Source organism: Crassostrea angulata, chromosome 3, assembly GCF_025612915.1.
Source record: "Crassostrea angulata isolate pt1a10 chromosome 3, ASM2561291v2, whole genome shotgun sequence".
In the NCBI taxonomy this organism is placed as follows: Eukaryota; Metazoa; Mollusca; class Bivalvia; order Ostreida; family Ostreidae; genus Magallana; species Magallana angulata.
The window spans coordinates 52,237,277-52,248,143 of NC_069113.1; positions in this window are offsets into that span (position 1 = coordinate 52,237,277).

A 10,867-nucleotide genomic window follows, 5' to 3' on the forward strand; every position below is an offset into this window, starting at 1 on the left:
CAGAAAGGCATCAATGGAAGTCATGCAAAACAAGATGCCATTTGATATGTGCAGAAAATTTGTAGCATCAATGCTGGTCTTAATGCGGCGAATCTGAGTTCAAATATTAGTATTGTTGGACCCTGCTTAATTCAAACTACCGTAATTGAGTCGTAAGTCGTAAATAAAGTGGGCACACAAGAATATTAGTTTACAGGTCGTCGACGCGAATAATTTGGAATTAAATGTATATAACCTCACAATGCTACCGGTTCAAACTCTTGATAGAGTTGAAGTGCATGACTGTATATTTCTACTTCTAAAAAACAACTTAACAAGCTTTTTGAAAAGGGCCATGAGGGTAAATCAGGATAGCTACATTTCATTGTTAATGCATATGTTTCAATGCAGCTAGATTTGTTTACTTTACATATTGTAAATCATAATATACTAGCAATAAGAACAGAAAATGTTGGGCATATAGCAGAAATCAATTACAACAAATTCAAACATATATTATACGTATGATGTAATTTATTTAAACATAAAACAGTTTAAAAAAGAAGGAAAGACCAGCAAGATTTAAACCCAAAACACAAAAAAAATCCCAAAAAGACTTCTTTTCAGTAATCCAGCACGAAACCAGTGAGCCATGCGAGGCTTAATAGTGTGTGGTAAAAGTATTAATTGAAACACCATTGTCATATCTCTGGACTTTGTTCATTTTCCTTCAAAAAGTAAAAAAAATGGTCTTCTCTGGGACATCTCTCCAACTATTGAAAAAAAACCCAGTATACCCATATAAAGATAAAATCTGTTGTATTTCAAACATTAATCTACCAATTCTACGTCCCAGAGAAACCAAATTACAATTAAGGTCCAAAATATGTGCAAAAGTATTTGATGAATATTGCCCTTCCTGTGCGCTCATATTCCTGCAAAATCTACATCTTAAGCGCCCACTTTCTGTACGTATCGTGCAATTACGGCAGTTGAATGATAAAAACGTTACGACATTAGTTGCGTATGCTTTGGATGTAAACACAAGACCATCAAAAAGAAAACAATTGGAAAAGAGCGTAGCAAATGGACCAAATACTTGATGGATCTTTACGAGACAAGGTGCAACTAAAGCAGTACAACATAATTATGCTGATGCAGGCACATCCACATTGTCTCTGTTTCTGGATTTAATACCATCTTCTGCGAAGATGAACACCAAGAAGTTTTGACATGATTTCCGACACAGACGACAGTGCTGTTTGTGGTGCCCTTGCAACGAAGTATACGGAAGGCGTTTAGAAACAGCTTAAGGTACTTGAAAACGCGTAACTGCCTTGCAAAAACTGCTTCAAACCCTTCCATTTGTTACATTCTTAAAAATACATGTATTATGCAATGGTACACAGAGATTGAAGTTACCTAATATATAATAATTAATCACTTATAAACATCGCATATTCGTGGAAAAAAAATGTTTAAAAGATCAATTCTTGTTTGATACACTTGTTGATACAAATGTAAAGAATGGGGTGGGGGTCTAAACCGGGGGAAGCATTTCTTATTTATTTTTCAAATGATAGAGCATACTTTCCTTAAAAAACCACAACACAATCTTTTGTATTAGATATTATTGACTTAAAACTGATAGCATTTTTTAGTCACCTGAGACACTCAGGTTATCTATTGCTGTCAGTCTTCGTCCGTCGTCTGTGCCTCGTGCGTTAACAATTTAACAGTTGTATCTTTTTCTTGAAAACTAAAAAGCCAACTGATTTGAAGCATCTCTATGATAATCTTAATTGTATAATTCATAACTTTACCACCCCGGGACCTCATGGCCAAATTTGAAAAAAAAAACAAGTTTCAAAAATCTTCTTCTCTACTTTCACACTAAGGAAAACAACTAAATACACTGTTATGATGTCCATGAAGCCTTCTATAAAAATTGTTAAATTCATGCACCCTTGAGCAAGGGGTTTAGGCCCTAAGGCGTAACAAATACAACCATATCGTAAAAATATATTAAATCTTAATAAAATCTTTACTCCCGTATATAATATTTGAAAAACAAATTAATCTCATGGTTATTATGGTGTTATGGTACACCGGTGTACATTTTGTAAAGGTATATAATAAAATAAAGTGTAAATTTCTTCCCCGTGTGTTAGAGAGTTTACTACGAATCTAGTAAGTCATGAGTTCGAATTTCGCCAGGGATTTTACATTTTTTACCTCTCCGAAAATTCTAAACCAGTACATGTATTATAATTATAACGTATTTTAATCCACATTAATATTAATAAATGTCCAATCCAACCTTAACGATCTCTGATCATCAACAATGTTCGATAACTCTTAATTATCTGGAATTTTTAACCGTACCATAATATTGCCTTTTATGTAGACAAATTTAATAAGCCATGTTTTTGTGTTGTATGTGCGCGTTTTTTTGGGGTTTTTTTGGGGTTTTTTTTGTTTTTTTTTATTTTTTTGTTTTTTGTTTTTGTGGCGGCTTTGAATTGTTTATGTTCAGTTTTGGAGTAAGTCCAGGAACCTGCACCAGATTTTGTGTCGATATGCGTAAGTCCGGCGCACCGATGTCTTCTTCTCTTCTCCAGATGATGTCTCGTACACACTTGTGTTGTACCTGTCGACGTTTCCGTTCCAGTGAAAATGGCTAGTGCAGTCATCATCTTGTACATATATGTAGGAGTCATCCCCAAAGCTGATCCGCTTGTCATGGAATATGTTGAGGACGTTGTTGAAGGACTCCATGGAGTACGTATCATTGCGAATATGTAGTTCTCTGGGCACTTGTACACGACTGTGTTCCAGACGTCGCTGTTGAGGAGATTTTCTGCCACAGGATCTCTAATGAAAATCTTGCATGGTTCGTAGTTTGGATCCGTGCGGCATCGGCTTTCTGCAGGACAGTTGTCATGGATGTTCTTATAGTGAAAGACTAAGTTGTCAAGTCGTAGTGCTCCTCTCTGATGAATGTATTTATACTGGCATTAGGGTCATGGGCATGGAGACGAACTGTAACTAGATCGCCGATGCTTGGAATGTTGCTGTCAAAAAACTCGTATAGTCTTCTTGTTCCTTGAATTTTGTGACGCTGAACACACTGGTCATCCGTCCGAGTGACATGTTCCTCACGAATCACCTTAAGCGCTGCATTCCCGATGGACACAACGTTCGTGTCCTTGAAGTTCTTCCGAAATCTATGAGCGGACTGAAGTAGTCGAGCAATAGCACTTTCTGTACAAATGAAGTAGTTGGTATTTTCAATTTTTACATCCGGAAGAGAAAAATTGGGAGACTCGACTATGAAGTAAAGCGTCCAAGGCCCTTTCGATAATCTCGGCGTTGTTTAGGCGCTGGTCTTTTTGCTTCCTTCAACTTCACCATATTCTGACGAAGCGTTGAGGCAAAGACATGTTCTCCGGGTAATTCCAGTCGATTTTTTCCGCGCACTCCAGGGCGTCTTTAGAGTTTTTGGCGTTGAAGGGGCGCTATCCATCGTTACGATACTCAAAGAATACAATATTTTATACTTTACACAAACACTAAGATTCACAAAAGATACGTGTTCACTCTGAGAGAAATGAAAACGGAGTGATCTCAGTATGTTCACTATATGCTCAATGTATATTGCTTGTCAACCAACATTGTTTGTACTGCAACAATAAGCCCCCCCCCCCCCCTTCACCCCTGTCTGGTGTACATGTATTTTCCCCTCTCTTGCTACTGTTTTGTGGGCCATATGAACTCGCTTTCATAGTTATCTTTATCAATTATATATGTGATTTATAATTTGCATATATTTGTGTAAAAAATGTATTAATATATATGTAATTTCAGACAATGTGTACATGTAGGGATGTCAGCCATTATTCTTCACAACGATCATTTATAGATATATAATACTATTTTATAAAAATCTGATCACTGTAAAGGATAATGTGTCCAGCTCTAGCCACGCGGAGGCCTCCCTTATATATGGCCTTTTCCCCTGCATATATGTGTGGATCTCATGTTTTTCAACATCACTGCCACAAATGACCCATGTACGGCTGACTTGGCAGATTGGGAAATCAGCCTCTAACCTGGCGTACAACACAATCTGGCATAATTTCTCGCTTGTAAACGTGGGACCTCCATACAAAACGGCGGTGACGACTGTCGAGACGAACTGATACGGACTTTCTTTCTAGGTAGCGGTTATCCTGCCATAGTCCTCTGTGGCACAACATTGTCCAAAACTTTTTATAAAGTCCTTTTCTGCGGTGCTTATTTTTCTTCGAACCTTCTCTGCTTCTTTCTGGCCACCAAAGCTGCCGATTCTGGTCGCTCATGACAAACGGTCTACAAAAGCAGTCGGGACACTCAAAATGTCCATCTGATGGCAGTATGATACATGTATAACGATGTTCAGTCACGGGATGTTCTTGGTCAGACTCATGCTCGGGGTCCTATAGTTCCAATCATAAAAGGCAAATAAGGCCTGAATCGCAGCTAACTTTTCCTCGGAAAGACGGACACTTACTTTCGTAGTCATGTTGTATGGATTTCTCTCAAACAAATGAACAAATGCACTCACACTCAAACATTCTGTAAAATTTAATTATGAAATAATTACGTACTCATCATTATCGCGCTACACAATCATTTTGTCGCGAGACGGACGATCGGAAATGATTTCTGGAAGAATAAAACTACAACAATAAACTGGAGACATTATCATGTTCTATCATCCCTGTAAATTTCAGGAAAATCTATTTAGTCATCTTTTAAATATTCTGCAGACAAAGAAAAGGAGGGGGGATAAAAAGAAAGAAAGAAAACACTACAATCACTATAATGTCTACGTTGGAAACGGAAGACATTTATGAAAAGAAGAAAGAAAGAAAGAAAAAGATCTTCTGTTGGAAACGGAAGACTTTAAGAAAGAAAAAAACCCCACTACAGTCACTATAAATCACTTTTATACGATATTACTTCTATTGGACCTTTTCCAAGCAGTAAATTAATTTGATAATTTACAACCACAATCTGATTAAAATTAGACTCTCTGAATCCACTGGTTTTAATGTCACCCTCTTTAGTACAGAGAGTGTTAACCATATAATCTATCCCCCCCCCTTTTTTATCTGATGAAAACCATTCTGGAATAACCCAGTCATTGTCTACTTCTTTATCTTGTTCAACCGATTCCTTGTCAATCATGACAAAGTCGAAATCATTATTATCACTTAAACTTGAGCCTTAATATTCATTATTATTGACATCAAGATCAACACTCTCTTGTACTTACTGATATACTCATTCCTTTTGAAGATTATAAATGCATCCAATAATGTCATTTATTCCCATCATTTCTTTGAATTATATCTTTATTATCAATATTCAAAATTGCGCCATTACCAAAAATATCCTTTTTATTTTTAATCGCTTTTGTTGCATTATTTTGAAATAAATTTTTACGTTTGCCACCTGCTTTACATGCCGAAGACGGCTTCGCCAATCGAAGTTTTTGCCCTTGTTTATCATCATTCTCTACTGCAGAACCTGCAGTTGACCTTATCTGATTCATTTTCGAGGCGAGTCTTTTTTGAATCATTTGTTGAGAAAAAGTTTGAATTTTACTCATTGAAGTTGTAACTTTGCCTCAAAATCATCTTCGCTAGCCAAGGGTTTTCGGTCCACTTTGCTCCCCATAAACCCTTGGCAGATTTCATTACGAAAACTCGGTGATGTAGTGGCGCTATCTAGCGAGCAACTTGAGTTGCGCCCCTTGCATATTTACATTTTAATCGAATTAAACAACGGGTTATATATACACTACGGCATTAATACAATTTGAAAACATGTTGACTACCGAACATCGGTACATAATTAACGATGCTATTAAATACGAATTAAGTTATAACCTAGGGAAAGCACCAAAATAGGAACGAATATACTAACGGGATAGGCAACTTCTACATTCGCCATGTCTACTTCCCATGCTATCACGCGAGCATTGACAAGTTTGCAGAACTATATATAATCCCAGTAAAATATGTAGGTTTTTAAAGCGATCTGGTTAGACCATCGTTGGGGAGGCACTGTACTTGAGAACTTGTGCCTCAACTTGTTACAAGGAACCGAATGTTTTACCAAAGACCACACATGTGTTTTCTTTTAAAGTTTATATTTACAAGCACTGTGATTGGATCAGCTACTCGCAGCTGCAGCCAATCATAAAACGGAGCTTGTCACCGAGTTTTCGTAATGAAATCCGCCAAGGGTTTATGGGGAGCAGAGTGGACCGAAAACCCTTGGCTAGCGAAGATGCCTCAAAATAGGGTACCCTATTTTTATTATCAGTCGGCATGGGATTCATTTTTAGAACAAGAAAAATCCAGTCTATACTTAGAACTCCTGTGTCTATGGATAAACACTAACATAAAAAAAATTGTCAATTCCAAACAATCTGTTTTGAATTTGAAATACATCTATATACCTGGACCACGTTTGTTTTATGGAAATTTTAAAAATTCTAGAAGTATAAATTAAAGTAAATTTTTTTAAAAGTGGGATAGGGGTCCAAAAAGTGATTGTCTTACATTAAAAAAGTATACATAATATTTCAATAAAAATGTTTCTGCAATGTACTTCTATTGACACTGACAAATATATCTTGTGGTTTTTGAGGCCCATTTAAAGAATAGGGTACCTTACTTTGAGACAAAGGTACAACTTAAATGAGCAAACTTTTTCTCATCAAATGGTTATAGAGAGGACATCAATACACCTCCTTCATATTTGTTCAGATTTTTTAATTTTCAAAATAAGTCTGTAGCTGCACGGTTTGACAGCTGTTTTGAGTTGTTAAATAGGCACTAGACTTTGACATTTACAGAACCAAGCTTTAAGCCTACAACACTCTGCTTAGTTAGAATAAACTAACGGTGTCTCGGGACAGGCCTTCACCACAGTTAAAATGCCTCCCATATATACGTAATGTAGCAAAAAATTGCAGAATCGCTCCGAAACGATTTTGGAGAAAATGAAGCTGCATTTAAAATAACAGTCAAATTATGTATAACAAACCATTTTAAGGCTGTGAATACCTTTCATCTAAAAAATTAAATCATATTATTGAAGAATTCAACACTTTTTAATAATAAACGCAAAATTAATACTACATGCATATGTATGCTCCAGGGTATTCCCATTATATGATGTGTCTCTTAAAAGTTCCTACTTCGGACTCGTCCACTATAACGGTGCGTAAAAGTCAATGACTGAGACATCCCGGCGGGACGAAGTTTAGGGAGAGGGCTTAAAGTAGTCCGAGTATCGCATTACGTCATAATACGGATTTTTGATTTTGCTCTACATCGCTGTAGTAAACAATGGGAATAATAAGCAATTAGAACGGTAATATATGTATTCTATGAGAGATAGAAATATTTTTGTTGAGAAACTCGATTCTGTTAAAGTAAAATAAAAAACGAAGTTTCTGATTAACCAGGATCTCAGGTATGCTTATATCTTCCTTGTTTTGACCCCCTCCCCCCCCCCCCCCGAAATTTTCTTTTTCTTTTACTAAAACCGGTTTAAATTTAGAGACTGAAGCTATTTCGAATTTAATCAATTGTCAATTTATTAATGTTTAAATGAAATCTAACATTGTTGACAGATCTAGGCAGAAAACTGTAGCAAAATGTGATTTTTACGGATTTTTTCGTCAGGGTCTACTTGGTTTAGAGCTTATAGCGTGAAAAGTAATCCGTCAACATATAATTTATTTTACCAAATCTTTTTTCTAAGATGTCATCAATAGAATAAACACCATGAATTTAAGTTTGAGTCCATAAAATAGTAAAAAATTTACCAAACGCGATACTAGCATTGCATTTTTTGTATTCTATTTTGATACATCAGGTCCATAAAGCGTACTTACATACAAAAATTTGCGCAAAATTATTGATGATATGGCTTAAATAAATATTTATACTCTATTTTGTATGTTCAGTTCTAATTTTCCCAAATTTGGTAATTATTTTTAGGAAAAACGGACGTCTGGCAAATTTCATAATTGTCAATAATTTTCGCAAGGGGTACACCCGTCTGAGAGGTGATAACAAACAAACTAGCATGTAAACATATATATTTTCTTTTGTATATGTATTGCTAGAATGTATATTTATCATTTAAAGCTAAGCTTTTAATTATTGAGCCCATTTAGTGCCGAGTATAGGACTACCTTAAGGAACTTAAGTTATGGAACTTGTGCCCAATCATATTGTGTAAATATACAATAAAACATTTCAAACCAAACCAACGAAGTCCTATTTTACCTTTTGTATTAATGAAATTTTTATTGGTAATAGTATATTCTTCCATGGGGGTGGAGTTGGGGTATCAAATCAATTTAATTGTTCTCGATAGTCAAGATGTTCTCAAGTTGTATTTATGCTGCAGTGTGTATATTATATAAATAGTGCCTGTTTGGGATGGTAACAGTTGAAATTGACACCCAAAGAACACCATTGTCAACCGACGCGAAGCGGAGAAAATTCAGAGAAAATTTTACTGCTTTTATATAAAAATGACGTGAATTCTACGGCGAACCGTACGCGCATAATGTACGCGCATGTAACAATTCGTTGGTTACCCGTTGCCAAGTGTGTTGATAACGCTGAGGATAATATTATCAACTGCGTCTAAACCAATCAGATTTCAGTATCTAACATGAAAGTTTTATAATACTAGTTGTTACATTCGATAAACATGTAAATATACAAGGGACGGAAGCAAGACACAGGGCTCACAATTTTTTGTAATGTAAACAAGGCTCGTGCGTTTTTTTTTGTTTACATAAGTTCAATATATAAGTAAAAAAATCTTTTTAAGCTGATTTATCTATTTTCTTATTCATTTTAAGAAAATAGATAAATAAACAGTTCCTAACGTTTAACACATTCATTTTAAATATATAACTAGAATTTATACTTCAACATTCAAAATGCAAACAAAAGCTTTATTTAATACATAGTAAAGAATTGTGAGCTCTGTAACTCGTTTATATTTCAACAAATGACACTCAAATTTTGGTTGCTTATTAAAAATGCTTTACTAAAGCATTGTAAACATTAAAATCGGAAAAATAATTTTTTACCAAAATCGTGACAATGCCCCTTTAAGTCTCCCAAACGAAGTTTGGAGACTAATTGTTTATTCAAATTTATTTTGATTGTTGGGAATATTGAAAATATTCAAAACTGACGTACGATTTTAAAGAATATTCTCCTTGGAAAGAGAGCTATGAGTATAGGTGGGAATGCCACTTGCAGAATCGAATCCAAGTCTTCTAAAATACAATAATTATTTATATAATGAACTTTACAACCAAAGACAACGTTGTTTCTTGCTTTGTCAGCAGGGACCAGTACAAACAGATCGTGTAGTCTATACACTAATTATATAGTTACTTTCTAATTATTTACTTACTTTTCTCATTACTAAAGTATCAAATATAAAAGAGTGATTTTCATTCTGCGCTTTATTCGCTTAATGCAGGATTTTGAATTGCATGGAACATTTTTTGTCCATTTTGACAACCTACCAATGTCTTCTTTTTCATGATTAAGCATGGGTAATGACTTTTTTTGCATACACTTTGGATTTCAACTGACTTTGATATTTGTGTCTCAATGTCTTTTATAGCTTTGTGTGGAGATTATCCCGATAACTGCAAATAATTTGATGCTCTGGAAGATCACAATATGGTCTTTTCCTACACCTGACACTGACTCTAAATGGCCACCAACAATTTTCTCCAAATGATATGTATGTTATCCTAGTTTGCAGCACTAAGATGAGGAGTCATCTCCACCAAATGTAATTAAAATATTCATATTGAGAGCCGTTGCCGGTGTATATATGCATTCCTGTTCTTCACTAGTATTTCGTTGACCCAAACTGTTAACTGACACAGAGTATTCTAAGAACTCTTAAATGCTAGTCCTGAAAGTTTCAACTACAAATTGTCTTAAATATGCATGATTGTTCAGGTGACTATAAAGAGATAAGCTGACAGCTGACACCTATAATATCGCAGCGCAGTGGGTAAGAGGGTTCACTACGAATTTTTAAGTCATTAGTTCGGATCCGCTAGGGATTTTAAATTTTATCATTTTCCAAAATTTTTAAAACGTATTTTTTGGTAAAATATTGTAAAATTTATAAACTCCTAAACCAGTGAAAGTATTTCAATTTTAATGTACTTTAATACAATATAGTGATATCTATTTTGTCTTAGTGTTCTTCACTTATCAAATTATACTATTCTAGAATATATCCATTTTCTTCAAACTAGCATTAATATACTAAAATAATCACAAATGTAAATTTGAATAAAACTATCTGTTAAAAATACCGAATTTTATCAAAATAAGTACTAGGTTTGTTTTACTAAATAAGTAAATATATAATCTCTGAATTTGTTAGTTCATCGTTCATCAAATGTGTCCCTGTGAAACTTTAAGAGTGTAATACCCATCTTTTTATGTTTTATTTACTAAATCAAGATCGTATTTTATGCATGAATTTTCAATATTTTAATTGATTTTTGCACCTACAATTACTTTACATATGATTCATTTATATTATATTATATTATATTATATTATATTATATTATATTATATATATATATATATATATATATATATATATATATTGTAACAAATGGCCAAAGATGAAAGTATAAATTGATAAAATAGGCAAAACCAACTTATTTAAATTATCTCAGTAGAAATGATTGGAAGGTAATATTACATTCTGTTGATTTAGTAATGCAATGTCTGCTCATGCGCTGGTATAGTAAATGA